General features: G+C 45.2%; 1 long non-coding RNA gene across 1 annotated transcript in view; it reads right to left on the reverse strand.

The window, feature by feature from the left end:
* Positions 1 to 8,764: 8,764 nt before the first annotated feature.
* The window catches only part of LOC145723682 (uncharacterized), a 19,224-nt gene continuing 12,171 nt past the window's right edge, over positions 8,765 to 15,817 (reverse strand). The window contains exons 2-4 of the long non-coding RNA XR_014148938.1: positions 15,199 to 15,326; positions 10,626 to 10,742; positions 8,765 to 9,944 (exon numbers count right to left, since the gene is read on the reverse strand). This is a non-coding gene — a long non-coding RNA (uncharacterized LOC145723682). The remainder of the gene's footprint in view (positions 9,945 to 10,625; positions 10,743 to 15,198; positions 15,327 to 15,817) is intronic.

Raw genomic sequence — 15,817 nt, forward strand, 5'->3', positions numbered from 1 at the left:
CTGCTCTCTCTCTCTCTGTGTCAAATAAATAACTTAAAATCTTAAAAAAAAAAGAAGACAGCAGAGACCAGAGGCAACCAGTGGCGATTAGAGCCATCCACTCCTTATTCCATTCTGGAACTTTTCAGGTTCACAAGTCAATGTGCTCCTTTAGATACAGGCCAATGTGAATCGGATTTCTGTCTCTCGTAACCAAAAGTTTCTGACTAACCCAGGATAGGACCAGAGAGGGCTTGGTGCAACTTTGAGGAAATGCAAGAAGGCACAGAGCCCAAGGGGAGAATGGGCAGGAGAAGAGTGGCTGAGGGCCAGGGCATGGAGGGCCTTGCAGGCCACAGTAAATGTTTGAATTTTTAACTCAGTGAACGGGGAAGCCGCTGAATGGTCTAAAGCACAAGAGTCATACGAAAATGGCTCTTCGGGGACAAAGGGCATCAAAAACCTGTGGTTATTAGCTTCTCAGAGACAACAAATAGTCTAAGTCTCAATGTGTTGCATTGAAATTCTACTGTAAGGGCATTGGCTGCCGGGATTTTTGTGTCCAAATACTCGCAGTCACCTCTCTGGATATGAGCCATCAGAAAGAGGGCAGAATAATATAGAAGTATTTAAGGGATCGTAGCTATAGGAATAGACCAATCCCCATTCTTGTTTAAAAAAGGAAGAAGGGGCGCCTCGGTGGCTAAGTCGTTAAGCATCTGCCTTCTGCTCAGGTCATGATCTCAGGATCCTGGGATCGAGCCCCGCAACGGGCTCCTTGCTCAATGGGGAGTCTGCTTCTCCCTCTGCCTCTGCCCTCCCCCCGATCATGCTCTTGCTCTCTCTCTCTCGAGTACACTCTCAAATAAATAAATAAAATCTTTAAATAAATAAAGGAAGGAAGGAAGGAGGACACTGTTTATGTGTCTGCCTTGGTTGTATTGATCGGACCTACTACACCAAACTGGTAAGAATGATTGCAGTGGAGGAATGGGCTTTCTTCCGTATACACTTCTGTAATTCATTTTATTTTTACAATAAGCATGTATAACTCTTAAAATTAATGAAGAATGAATATTCTAAGTGCTGAAAAATAATTATGTCAGTATCTATTAAAATATTAAAAACTCGGGCGCCTGGGTGGCTCAGTTGGTTAAGCAACTGCCTTCGGCTCAGGTCGTGATCCTGGAGTCCTGGGATCGAGTCCCGCATCGGGCTCCCTGCTCAGCAGGGAGTCTGCTTCTCCCTCTGACCCTCCCCCCTCTCATGCTCTCTCTATCTCATTCTCTCTCTCAAATAAATAAATAAAATCTTTAAAAAAAAAAATTTTAAAAACTCATGGGGTGCCTGGGTGGCTCAGTCGGTTGGGCATCTGCCTTTGGCTCGGGTCATGGTCCCGGAGTCCTGGGATCGAGCCCCACATTGGACTCCCTGCTCGGCGGGAAGCCTGCTTCTCCCTCTCCCTCTGGCTGTTGCTCTGCCTGCTTATACTCCCTCCCTCTCTCTCTGTCAAATAAATAAATAAAATCTTAAAAAAAAATTTTTTTAAACTCATACCCTTTCCTGTTAACCAGCATTTCTATAGTGGGATTCTTCCTTATAGAACAGAGGTCAGCAAACTTTCTTGGTAAAGAGTAAATATTTTGTGCTTTGTGGGCCATCCAGTCTCTGTGTCAATGAGTCAGCTCTGCCAGCGTCCTGGGAAAGCAGCTATGGATATTATGTAAATGAATGCATTTGGCAATGTTCCAATAAAACTTTATTTACAAAAATATGTGCTGGGGCTGGATTTGGTCTGTGGAACTTGGTTTGTCAACCCCTGCTATAGAAAAAAAAAAAAATATATATATATATATATATATATACACAAATATATGTACCAGGATGTTTATTGCAGAATGTTTGAAGCAAAAAGCAAAAAAAAGGCAAAATACTTGATGTAACATAAACATTCATCATTAGTTCATTAGTGGAACGGTTGATAAATTACAGTATGCTTATACTATGGAATTTTATGCAAATATTAAATGAGCCAGTTAGAACCATGCCTACTGACCTGGATGAATGTCCATAAGGCTTTAAGTGATCAGAGATATTTGCAGAATAACACAAATAATACGCATAGTAGCTTTTCACAAACCTGTGAATGCCAAGTAACTTGGCAAGGCCTCCCACTGTGGATGGAATGCACTTCCCAGTCCCACAGCAGCTTGGCCATGTGACTTGTTTTGGCCAATGGAATGTTAGCAAATGTCCTGTGAACAGGGATTTTCATGTGCTTTTGGCCTCTGGAACTCTTGTGGGTGTCTTGAGAAGAACAAGTCTCAAGGAGCCACTGGTCCGCAGAGGAGGAGGAACACGCGGAGCAGACTCAGCCCAGTGACCCTGCCGCCTGGAGCAGAATGGGCCCGCTAAGCCCAGCTGAGACCTGCAGACCCATGAACATGAGAATAAATGGTACTTTTTTTTAAGTTTTTTTCTTTTTTTTAACGGGAGCCTGGGTGGTTCAATCGGTTAAGTGTCTGCCTTCAGCTCAGGTCATGATCCCGGGGTCCTGGGATCGAGCCCCGCATCGGGCTCCCTGCTCGGCAGGAGCCTGCTTCTCTCTCTCCTCCCTGCTCATGCTCTCTTCTCACTATCTCTGTCTCTCTCTCAAATAAATAAATAAAATCTTTAAAAAAAAAGATTTTATTATTCAGTAATGTCTACACCCAAGGTGCGGCTCGAGATCAAGAGTCACCCAGCCGGGTGCCCTTGATTGCTTATTATTGTAAGATGTCTAGGTCATTTCTAAGTCAGCATTAAGGTTGTCAATGTGAAGGGACCTAGTGTGATTGATGGACACCTGCTGCTTTAGCCAGTCCAGCATCTCTTCATTCTTACCCTCCTAACATCTCCCTGATTTTCCTTTAAGGGACCACCGCTTTCCCACTCTTGTCCATGTGGAAAGCGTGGGGTGTGGCTCAGGGTAGGTACGAGAGCCAGCAGTGTGCTTGAGCTGGCTCCAGCAGGCTCACGAAAGCTGGCGACAAGACTGGAGTTTGGTAAGCCAGGTGACATCACGTCGGTAACTCGAATTGGGCTGCCGTGGTAGTATTCACACCACAGAAACCGGCAAACACCACAAATCAAAGTTTTACTTTCCCGAAAAGCCAGTTGTTAGACATTTATCAGCACACCACTGCGCGTGACTCAGGGCTGGTTCATCAGAGAACCTCCTGGACCTAGAGGAGGGCTGGACTCGAGTCAGGCCAGGAGAGTCAGCTTGGGTATTAGAAAAGAAACATCCTGTTCTACTGGGGTTCCCAGAGAGGGAGGATGATGCCTGGATCTTCCAGGAGCCACTGTGGAGAATAAAGCCAACACTGTGTCAGAAGAACTAAAGGCTGATGAGAAGCCAGGTCCTGTTGACATCATCTGAGCTCCTTGATTCAGCACTGCCTGAAACCTGCATTTCCCTGTATTCCCTGTTCCACAAGCCAATATACGTATTCTCTTTGTGGCTGATGCTCCTGGCGCCCCATCCCAAATCCCCTTGACCTACCTCCAAGGTCAGCTACCACCATGGCAGATGGTGCCGATACGTTCTCGCCCACCCCCCACCCCCCATATACCAGGGTCTCCCCAGGACAGGCTGCAGAGAGCCCAGGAAAAGCGCCAAGGATCTGATACCACCAGGGGTCATCCTCAGTGGATGGGATATAGGAGTCAGTGGTTAAATACCCAAGCTTCTCAGTCCCCTGGAGGGACTGTTCTGAGGAGCGTGTGTGCGTGTGTGTACGTGTGTGTACATGTGTGTGTGTGGTTTTTGTTATTGTGGTTTTTCCCCCATGTACATAAAAAAGGAATGCAGAAAATACATTCACCATGCCTGACCTTCTGCAGTGTAGAGCTCTTTAGACGAGATGAGGCACTCCCCCCGAGATGCACACCAAGTTTTAAGGCTCAGATGTTAGTGAAACTAAGCTTTTAAGTCCCACAAAACTCTGGTGCATCATGCAAGCAATGTCCAACCTGAGGAGGATATCTCTGTCCGTGGTGGATTTGTCCAGGAATAAATTGAGGCTGGAAATAGCAAACTAAAGTTAGCAGGGATGTTCTGCCTCGTGACCTCCTTCAGGAACATCCTGTCCAGAGGAAAGGATATTTAAGGAGAAAGGAAGCAGCATGAGTTCAACTCGGCCAAGTAGTAGAGGAAGAACATCGCAAACACAAAGCGTGGTTCTGGTCTGTGTTCCAGCGAGAGACGGGTGGGACAAACAGCCATGAAATACCTCCGACACGCTTGTAATTTGTTTGTCCTTCTCCTCTTTGACCTGCTCCGTATGTTTTTAATTCTCCTTTTGCTTATTTTTCTCTCCTTTTATTTTCACTTTGACATAGGTTTTATCCCCTGTCTTTCTGAAAATTAAGCCTCAGAGGCTTGAGCCACTTGGCCAAGACGGAACAGTGGGAGAGCTGGGGTTTGAACACGTGCCCCCTTTACTCCAGGTTGACAGGCATATAGAGGGTGATCAATAAATATGGTGTATAAATAAAAGAAGCAAGCTCCAGCTTACAGAAAGGGAGTCTAAATCTATGAGGATTCTTGATCATGCCTACTGAGTGAAGTAATAATAACAAGATAGCAATATTTCATACAGCAATATGGAAAATCAGGTACCATGTTTGTACCCATTTGACAGCTGAGGAAATTGAAATTCAGAAAAAGTTAACTCCCCCACTAGACTACAGGCATGGCAATATTTTGTCTTGCTTGTGACTTCACATTGAGCCTAGAGATACTAAATGTACAGTTCTGTCTGCTTGATCACACTTCCCCAAGCTCACCCACATAGTAAGTAGTGGAGATGTATTTATATATTTTTAAAGATTTTATTTATTTATTTGAGAGAGAGAGAGAACAGAGGGAGAGTAAGAAGGAGAAGCAGACTCTCCGCTGAGCAGAGAACCTGACGTAGGGCTCTATCCCAGGACCCTGGGATCATGACCCAAGCCGAAGGAAGACGCTCAACCGACTGAGCCACCCAGGCATGCTGTAAGTAGTGGAGATTTAATTTGAACTCAGTTCTCTCTGATTCCAAAGGCTGGCTCCAGGCTATCAATCACTAAGCAATGACAAAATAATTATGGAGGTAATCTAGGTAAACTGATCATATCTTAGAAGCAGTTAGAGCATTTTGCCATAATGACTCGAGGTTTCTATTAGTCAGGAGTCTCATTGGTAAGTAATAGAAGCCCAACCCAAACAAGCTTAAACAAAAAGTTGGGGAGATATGAGGCATAGTTGAAGCAAGGGGCTCACAGCTGTTAGTCACCACTCTCTATCCTCTTAGGTTTTTTTCTCCGTGCTGGTTTCACCCTCCTGCAGCTTTCTCCACATGCTGCTTCTGCTTCCTTCCCACCAGCCTCGCAACCCCAATGGAAAGAGGCAATCCCTTTGACAAAAGTTTCAAGAAAACTTCTGAGAAGGGCTCCCATTGGCTCAGCCAGAATTACTCTGAACCAATCACTTTGGCCTGAGAGATGATGCTTTCATTGATCAGGCTTGTGTCTTTTTTTTTTTTTTTTTTGATCAGGCTTGTGTCTTATGCGTACTCCTGGATCCTGAGGATAGGAAGAGCCTTCCCAAACCACACGGACTAAGAGTGGAGAAGGGTTAGCTCTCCAACAGAAAACTGGGGTGTCATTACCAGGGGAGGGCGCAATAGATGCTGGGTCAGCCAAATGAACAAAGATTTGGCTCCTTGTCAGCTGGCTTATGAATTATTGTTACTGGTCACACACACAAAAAAAATGGCTATAAGAGAAACTGTCAATGAGATCAGTGCAGAGCTATTCTTTCAATTGAAAGAAGAATCAATAAACTCATTGGAAATAAGTCCTGGAGCGCCTAGAAGCCGTTTTATGGATGAGAAAACCAAGGTTCAACATCCCTGATTAAATGCCACCTTCTCAGAGAAGCCTTCTCCATCACCTTATCTAAAATAGCACCCATGGGGGGAGGGCGCCTGGGTGGCTTAGTCAGTTAAGCGTCAGACTCTTCATTTCGGCTCCAGTCATGGTCTCAGGGTCATGAGATGGAGCCCTCCGTCAGGCTCCATGCTCAGCATGGAGTCTGCTTGTCCCTCTGCCCCTGCCCCTCTCCCTCCCCCTCCTTATGCTCTCTCTCTCAAATAAATAAAATATTTTTATAAATAAGTAAATAAAGGAACCAGTAAGATGTTAATTTTGAATCAAAGGAGAATCCACAGACGTATTATATTTCGGCAGTCGGGAATGATGAAATGAAATTACTAATAGACACAAAACAGGTCAGCGTCCCCAGGGCAACACATAGTGCTTGGAACCATCTCTTCCATAGATTGCCCAGCAATTAGGTCTCCACTGGACAAAATTCATTTGCATCTCTATGGGCAAGAATCATTTGCATTATTACCAGTTGTGTACAAATTATAGAGTTGCAAAATAGCTCAAAGACAAAGCAAGGCACAGAACCCCATAGAATCAGATAACCTGAAAGGGCCCCCTTCCTTTGCCATACTTCACAAGCATACCCTCTCTTCTCATTTCCCTTTAAGCCATCAACTGGAAATCCAAGGAAACTGAAGGGATGTTCAGTTAGTCAGGACTCTGAGTTGCAAATAACAGAAACTCAGCTCAAGCTGGGTTAAAAGAGAATTCTTTGGCTTATCCTTGGTCGACCAGATTAAGGACTGTGTTCAAGTACAGCTGGATCTAGAAGCTCAGAAAAAATCATTGGGAATCTGTCTTGTCCATCTCTTGGCCCTGATTTCCTTTGTTTTGACTTCATACCAGGGAGCCTATCACTCCCGGGGGGCCCTTCGAGCTCCAGCTTTATATTCAGTTTGGTAACCCATGCAAACAGGAACTCAGGGCTAAGGACTCCAGCAAAAGCCTACGACTGAATCTCAAAGGCTCTGATGGGCTCAATTTGGGGTCATGGGCTCATCTCCTGAACCAATCACTGTGGTCAGGATGACAGAATGTTCTGATTGACCAGGGCTGCCTGGTCACACACCCACTTATCAAGTCAGAGAGTGGGGTTAGCTCCTCCTAACTGCGTGGATTGAGCACGAGAAAGGGGAGTCTTCCTGGAGGAAAATCAAGATGCTGCTGACTTAACATAATTGTATTGTGGAGGCTGCTCAAATTTTAGAATCAACAGCCATCACAACATAATCTTCTTTTTTTTTTTTTAGATTTTATTTACTTATTTGACAGAGAGAGACAGCGAGAGCAGGAACACAAGCAGGGGGAGTGGGAGAGGGAGAAGCAGGCTTCCCACTGAGCGGGGAGCCCGATGCGGGGCTCAATCCCAGGACCACGAGATCATGACCTGAGCCGAAGGCAGACGCTTAACGACTGAGCCACCCAGGTGCCCCCATAATCTTCTTTTTTTAAAAAAGATTTATATATATTTTTTATTTTAGAGAGGAGAGAGTGTGCCTGAGTGGGGAGAGGGGCAAAGGGAGAGGTAGAGAGAGAGTCTCCAAGCAGACTGAGCATGGAGCCCAACTCGGGGCTCGATTCCTGGAACCGGAGATCATGACCTGAGCTGAAATCAAGAGTCAGCTGCTCAACCGACTGACTCACCCAGGCGCCCCCCACCCCTATCTCAACATAATCTTACTAAGTACCCTGTTATATACCAGGCAGGAAGGAAACTATTTCTGGTGCCGGGGAAGGAATTACACTTTCTAGAGTTCACTAACATAACCTCTCAGCTCTGCCCTTCCACACACACATACACACAGACCATGGAGCGGAGGCTAGAATTTTAGGAAAATGGAATGAGAATTAATACCCAGGGTGCCGGGGCACCTGGGTGGCTCAGTCGGTTAAGCATCTGCCCTCGGCTCAGGTCATGATCAGGGTCCTGGGATCGAGCCCCAAGTCGGGCTCCCTGCTCAGCAGGAAGCCTGCTTCTCCCTTTTCCCACTCCCCCCTGCTTGTGTTCCCTCTCTTGCTGTGTCTCTCTCTGTCAAATAAATAAATAAAATCTTAAAAAAAAAAAAAGTACCCAGGGTGCCTGGCTGGCTCAGTTGGTAGAGCATGTGACTCTTGATCTCTGGGGTCGTAAGTTCAAGCCCTGTGTTAGGTAGAGAGATTACTTAAAAATAAAATCTTGGGACGCCTGGGTGGTTTAGTCAGTTAAGCATATGCCTTCAGCTCAGGTCATGATCCCAGGGTCCTGGGATCGAGTCCCACATCGGGCTCCCTGCTCAGTGGGAAGCCTGCTTCTCCCTCTGCCTCTACCTGACACTCCCCCTGCTTGTGCGCTTTCTCTCTCTCAAATAAATAAATAAAATCTTTAAAAATAAATAAATAGCATCTTAAAAAAAAAATACTCACACCCTGACTGGGTTGAATAGTGTCTCCCAAAGTTAATATCCACCCAGGACCTCAGAGTGTGACCTTATTTGGAAATAGAGCCTTTGCGGATATAATCGAGTTAATATAGGGGAGAACCAGGGCGCCTGGGTGGCTCAGATGGTTAAGCGTCTGCCTTCGGCTCAGGTCATGATCTCAGGGTCCTGGGATCGAGTCCCGCATCGGGCTTCCTGCTCCTTGGGAGCCTGCTTCTCCCTCTGCCTCTCTCTCTCTGTCTCTCATGAATAAATAAATAAAATCTTTAAAAAAAAAAAAAAAATATAGGGGAGAACCAGTATCGTTTCCTTCTACCCCCCTAAGTTTTCAGCTGGAGCCCCCACAAAACAAAAGACAGATTAACCAAGAGGAAAACATAGATTTAATAGAATTTTTACAGGACACAGCAGTTTTTTACAAGCAAATAAAGACCCAAAGAAACAGTTACACTTGAGTATTTTTATACTAGATTTGATGAAGAGGGGAGAGTTGTGGGAAAATGTGATAGGACAAAAAGGGATGTGAGCTAAGAGTAGCAAATGGGGAAACTGAGCGCGGCCTGTTCCTTCAGATTCTCCCGGCTTCCCTCGGTCTTCCGAGATAAGAGTGCCCCGTTCCTCCCAGCACTGGGAGGGCACCTTTCACCAGAGGGTCTATGTATGACCTGCTTCAAAAAGTCCTTCCTGCCCCTGTGTTTCTCAGATTCCTTCAGCTTAAAACATTCAATGTACCCCAAGTGCCATATTTTTGGGTAGCGTATCATTAAGATGAGGTCATACTGGGGCGCCTGGGTGGCTCAGTCATTGAGCGTCTGCCTTCGGCTCAGGTCATGATCCCAGGGTCCTGGGATCGAGCCCCGCATCAGGCTCCCTGCTCAGTGGGAAGCCTGCTTCTCCCTCTCCCACTCCCCCTGCTTGTGTTCCCTCTCTCGCTGTGTCTGTCTCTGTCAAATAAATAAATAAAATCTTCAAAAAAAAAAAAGATGAGGTCATACTGGATTAGAGTGGGCCCAAGTCCAGTGGCGGGTATGTTTATTAGAGGACAGACACAGAGAAGGAGCGTGAAGACAGAGGCAGGGGATCAGAGCCATGTGGTCACAAAGCCAAGGGACACCCTCCTTGGTGACAATCCTTTGCTGACAACCACCAGAAGCTAAGGGACAGGCATGGAGTAAATGCTCCCTCAGAGCCTCCAAAAGGAACCACCCCTGCGGACACCTTAATTGTGGACTTCTAGCCTCCAGATGGCTGAGGGCATAAATTTCTGTCATTTTAAGCCACCAAGTTTGTGATGGATATTTGTCACCCCATCCACGGGAAACCAATGCACGCCTGTTACAATTTCTAAAGAGGGAACAATGAATTGGGTCACAGTTTCTAAAAATATCAATTCAAGGGGCTCCTGGGTAGCTCAGTTGGTTGGGCATCTGGCTCTTGGTTTTGGCTCCGGTCGTGGTCTTGGGATCGTGGGGTCGTGGGGTCGAGCCTTGCGTGGGGCTCCACACTCTGGCGTGGACTCTGCTTGTGATTGTCTCTCTCCTTCTCCCTCTGCTTGTCTCCCCGTTCACTCTCTCTCTAAAATAAATACGTAAAATCCTTTTTAAAAAGTTTAAAAAAGATCAATTCAATTCATATTGATGTTGAAGCAAGATTAGTCACATTTTTTTCGCCTGCCTTGGAGGCATCTTGTCTTTTTTTTTTTAAAGTGAACTTTTTTTTTTTTTTTAAGATTTTATTTATTTATTTGAGAGAGAGAGAATGAGAGAGAGCACATGAGAGTGGGGAGGGTCAGAGGGAGAAGCAGACTCCCTGCCGAGCAGGGAGCCCGATGCAGGACTCGATCCTGGGACTCCAGGATCATGACCTGAGCCGAAGGCAGTCGCTTAACCAACTGAGCCACCCAGGCGCCCGGAGGCATCTTGTCTTAATGAGCCACCATGAGGGCAGCTCTCTTTCCTGTCCAAGTGGCAAGCTTTTGAGACAGAGTCCATCCCTCTCCTTTGCTGTCTTGGCTAAGGTTGAAAATATTATCTCTAAAGTAGAAAATTGAAACTTCCCTACAATGACAGTTACACAGGATTATGTATTCATTTGAGCAGGGACTGGGTGGGGACCCAGGAAGAGGAAAATAAAATATGCAAAAGGGAGGTGAAATGTGGATGTTGTTAAACATTAACCGCCGTGGTCCGACTAGGGTTGAGAGCAAAGAGCTCAAGTCAGACATACCCCCGTCCAAATCACAGAGTCACAATTTACCTGTGTAACTTAACTTCTCTGAGCATCAGTCTCTCCCTCCATAAATGGGGTTTTTACTCCTGCTTCTTGGCCTGAGGTTTAGATGAGATGATGTATAAAAAGCCTTCACCCTAGAACCTGGCACATAATAAATGATCAATATATTTTGGCTTTAAATTCTTTCTATTTAATTTTTTTAAAGATTTTATTTATTTATTTGAGAGAAAGAGAGAGCACAAGCCAGGGGAAGGGGCTGAGCAGAGAGCCTGACACAGGGCTCCATCCTAGGGCCCCGGGATCATGACCTGAGCAGAAGGCAGTCGCTTGGGGTGCCTGTTGGGTGGCTCAGTTGGTTAGGTGTCTGCCTTCAGCTCAGGTCATGATCCCAGGGTCCTGGGATTGAGCCCCACATCGTGCTCTCTGCTCAGCGGGGAGCCTGCTTCTCCCTCTCCCTCTGTCTACCACTCTGCCTACTTGTGCTCTCTCCGTCAAATAAATAAATAAAATTTTTTAAAAAAGAAGAAGGCAGTCGCTTAACTGACTGAGTCACCCAGGTGCCCCTCTATTGAATTTTTTAATAAAAAACATCCCCAAGGTTCAAAAAGCAAAGTGAGAGGTGCCTGGCTGGCTCAGTTGGTAGAGCATGTGACTCTTGATCTCGGGGTTCTGGGTTCAAACCCCACGTTGTACGTAGAGCTTACTTAAAAATAAAATCTTAAAAAAAAAAAGCAAAGGGATATAAAAAGTAATCCATTGAAAAAACTGATGTCCACCCATCCCTGTGCACCCACTTCCTCCCTCTCCCCTACACCACTGGCAAACACGTTTATTAGTCTTGTGAATCCTTCCTGTATTTCTTTAAGGAAATATACATGCTTAGCTCCCTTACACAAGAGGTGGCATTCTGTATAAGCTTTTTCTGCATTTTTTATTTTTTTCATTTAGCGGTAATACCCTGGAGATCATTCCACAGCAGGACAAAGAGAACTTCCTCTTCCTTCTTTATCACTGCACACAATTCCATGGGCTGCTGCGTCACCCCCTGTAGAGGGAAACTCCAGTTGTTTCTGCTCTGGCAATGACCGATAATACGGCACTGAAAATCTTTGTACTCACTTTCTCTTGTATGTGCACAGGTGTATCTGTGACACAAAGATCTGAAAGCAGAACTGCTGGATCAAGGGGAAAATGCCAGAGAACTTTTTTTTTTTTAAGTCACCTCTCCACCCAACGTGGGGCTTGAACTTACAACCCCGAGACCAAGAGGGGCATGCTCCACCGACTGAGCCAGCCACACGCCCCCAGACTGCTGTTGCTACATATGGGCAAGTTGCCCCACAAAGGTCACTGGGGGGGATGTATGCCGGTGTCTTTTTCCTGCAGCCTCACCAACACAACAGGCCTGAAAGCTGGTTATTATTTTGATTATTGTTTCAACGTTGTTTGTGCTAAAAAAATTTTTTTCTTGCCACATTTTTGTCTATAGATACAAGCATGGTTATCTCTAACTTTATTTATCTTTAGATTTATTTAATTAATTTATTTATTTATTTGAAAGAGAGAGAGCACAGGAGCAGGAAGGACAGAGGGAGAGGGAGAGAGAATCTGAAGAAGATTCCCCGCTGAGTGCGGAGCCCTACGAGGGGCTTGATCTCAAGACCCTGAGATCACAACCTGAGCTGAAACCAAGAGTCAGGCACTTAACCAACTGGCCACCCAGGTGCCCTGATTTATTTATTTTTCAAAGTAAGCTCCATGCCCAATGTGGGGCTTGAACTCACAACCCTGAGATCAAGAGTCACATGCTCTACTGACTGAGCCAGCCAGACACCCCTCAAACTTTATTGGAAGAAGGCACCTCAGGTGCCCCTGGCTGGCTCAGTCGGTTAAGCGTCTGACTCTTGGTTCCGCTCTGGTCGTGATCTCAGGGTCGTGAGATTGAGTCCCATGCCGGGCTATGCTCTGACCGAGGAGTCTGCTTGGGATTTTCTCTGCCCCTCCCCCTGTTTGCATGTGCTCTCTCTCTCCCCCCACACCCCAAATAAATAAATAAATCTTCAAAATTAGAAAAAGAAAGAAAGAAAGAAGGCACCTCAGAACAAGAACAGGCTGTAATGAAAGAGAAACGATCAGACAATAGGAAAAGGTTTCTAGAGATTAGAAATATGGTTACTGAAAAAAATGTTATGCCCGTGAATATGCTGAAAAATAGAAGAAACGTGGCCAAAGACCAAATTAGTATGTGGAAATATCGGAGCAAGGAAATCCTTCAGAATATGGAGCTGAAATTTTTCAGCAAAAAAGTGCTTGAAAAAAAATTTTTTAAGTGCTTTAGACCTCCATTTCCATATCAAACACGCCTAACCCTTCTAACAAAAATGAATTCAAGATGTATGCCAGAAAAATGAAAATGGAAACCAAAACAAGCAAAAAGGCATGGTATGCAAGAGACGGTAGAATTAAGCTAAGAATGCATGACATATGGGCAGCGGGCCCAGGGAGACAGAAGAACAAGAAATTAGAACATGAAGTCAACAGGCTCTATGAAAAATAACATAAAGAAGAAAGTCCGTTTTTTTCCACCCAAATTATATTACTAAGGACCTAGATGTTCTAAAAGCAGAAGGTAAAGAAATGCATCTCTTCTATCAATGAGGATTTTAAATACCCGCTCTGGGAATTTGGTGTGGGGAATTGGTTACACTCGTTATGGAAAATCCGAGAAGCCAGCAGAAGACCAAGAGGCAGCCAGGGATTAGGGACAGCGGTTGGCAGTGGAGTGCTGGTAAAGGGTCAACTGGCTCTTGGAAAGAAGCCCTGATTTGTTGTGTGTTCCAGTTGGGGGGGATGTAAATACTCCTTCCGTGGCCAATTTCAAGCTGCTAGCATGAGGCCGCCGAGCATGGAGAAGGAAAGAGAGGCCACAATCGCTTCCTGTGAGCTGGGACGGGCCAGCTCTAGCACGCCGTTGGTAGAAAAGTGCCACCACACTCGGGGACAGTGGGAAATCTAACTGCAGCCCTGGGATCAGGGCCACTTGGTAGAAGATGGAACCACAGAAGAAGCTCTACTTCCCTTTCTGTGACAGCTGTTCTGTAGTGGGAAATATTCACATAATTTTATTATTATATATGCTGTGTATTCGAAGTTTCGAATCAACAATCATCACAACATAATCTTATTACACTGCCTACTATGTGCCAGGCAACAGTTCTAGGTCCCAGGGAGATGGAAGCGACAAGATGAAGTCCCTATATTAATACATCAGAATTTGTTAATTCATTCACCAACTAATGGGCATTTGGGTTGTTTCCAGTTTGGGGCTACAATGAAAAAAAAAGAATTCGTAAAGGAATATATGGAGTGCCTGGGTGGCTCAGCGGGTTAAGCGTCCAGCTCTTGGTTTTGGCTCAGGTCATGATCTCAGGGTCGTGAGATCAAGCTTGGCATCATGCTCAGCGGGGAGTCTGCTTGAGATTCTCTCTCCCTCTGCCCCTCCCCCACTCACTCTCTGTCTCTCTCTCTCAATAATAAAAAAAACAAATAAATGCTTTCTTTTGTGGTTAGTGCTTATGGTGTCCTGTCTAAAAGATCTCTGTCCATCCCAACAGGGTCCTGTATTTTCTTCTAGTAGTTTCTAATTTTAGCTTTTATATTTAGGTCTATGATCTCTCTTGAATATTTTTCATGTATAGTGTGAAGTGGGAGTTGAGTTCATCTTTTTCAGTATGAATATCCAATTGTTCCAGCAACATTGGTTGAAAAACAAGACTTTTTTCCCTCACTGAATTACCTTAATGCTTTGATTAAAAATCACTTGGCCATAGATGTGTTAGTCTAAACTGGCCTCTCTATTCTCTTCCATTGAACTGTCTATCCTTACTTCTTTTACCTTTTGAAACATGCAAATTGGCCCAGGGTACTCTCTCACACAAACAAAATAGGCCTTTTCGTACAACAAGTATTTTCTGAGCCTAGTCTGTGCCAATCAGCAGGAATATAATGGTGTTCAAGACTCAACATTTTCCTTTTTCCTCATGGTGCTTGGAGTAGTAAACATCTGCTGGTTTTGCCTGCTCTAAATACTCTCCTCTTCCTCAAGCAACAGGTTCTCAGTTCTCCACTGGGGAGCCACAGTCTGCCTGCCCTCATTCCATGTGGTTCAGATGAAGCTGACCTCAACATCCCTTTCCCAAGGTAAACACACAACCCAGGCTTGGCCAGTGAGCACCAGCACGAGGACATTTTTGTAGAACCACCAGGAAGATGTAGTTTTCTTTCCTCTGTTGTTTTTTGTTTGTTTGTTTTGTTTTTTGAGAAAGAGCGAGTGTTGGGGGGAGGGCAGAGGGAGAGAGAGAATCCCAAGCAGGCTCCATGCTGATCAAGGAGCCTGACACAAGGCTCCATCCCACAACCCTGAGATGATGACCTGAGCCAAAGCCAAGAGTCAGATGCCCAGCCGACTGAGCCACCCAGGTGCCCCTTTCCTTTGTCATTTCTGTAGTTGGCAAGCTGAAGGGAGCCACTGCTGCCTGAGATTGATGCCAATATGGAGGGCATCAGAGTTGGTAGGTGGGGACTGACAGATGCTCACCATTTGAGCACCTGGTCCCAGCTGCGCTTGAAGCTGGCGAAACTCCTGGGCTTTCCTATTCTGTGAGTCAATGAATTCTTCTTCTTTTTTTAACTTAAGGCTGTTCGAGTTGAACCTACTTCCCCCTGCTAAACATAAAGGAATTAATACAAGCAATAGGAAAAAAGGCAAAGTCAACATGGGCATCTCAGGGAATTTCCCTGGTCAACTTTCAAGGCAATTCTTATTTAATTCCATTCATCTTGGATACCTCAGTCCAGCCCCTCTGTCCAATCAATCAACAAGTCCCTAGAAAGCAGTATTTTTCAGACTGAGGATTATGACCCACTAGTAAGTCATGAAATGAATGTAATGGGTTATGGCCAGCAGTTTTTTTTGTTTTTTTTTTAATGAAAGAGAATGGAATAAAAGGAATAGAAAATATCAGAGGGCATTGCATGTTGTAAGGCTAAGTATTTTATAAAACTTTTCTTTCTGCTGTATGCATGTGTGTAGTATACATTAAAGGTATTTCTCCCTATGAGATGCAGTGAGTTTGAAAACCACCACTGGAGGGGCGCCTGGGTGGCTCAGATGGTTAAGCATCTGCCTTCGGCTCAGGTCATGATCCCAGGGTCCT

This window comes from Leptonychotes weddellii, chromosome 10 (genome assembly GCF_054177405.1).
Source record: "Leptonychotes weddellii isolate Sample4059 chromosome 10, ASM5417740v2, whole genome shotgun sequence".
Taxonomy (NCBI): domain Eukaryota; kingdom Metazoa; phylum Chordata; class Mammalia; order Carnivora; family Phocidae; genus Leptonychotes; species Leptonychotes weddellii.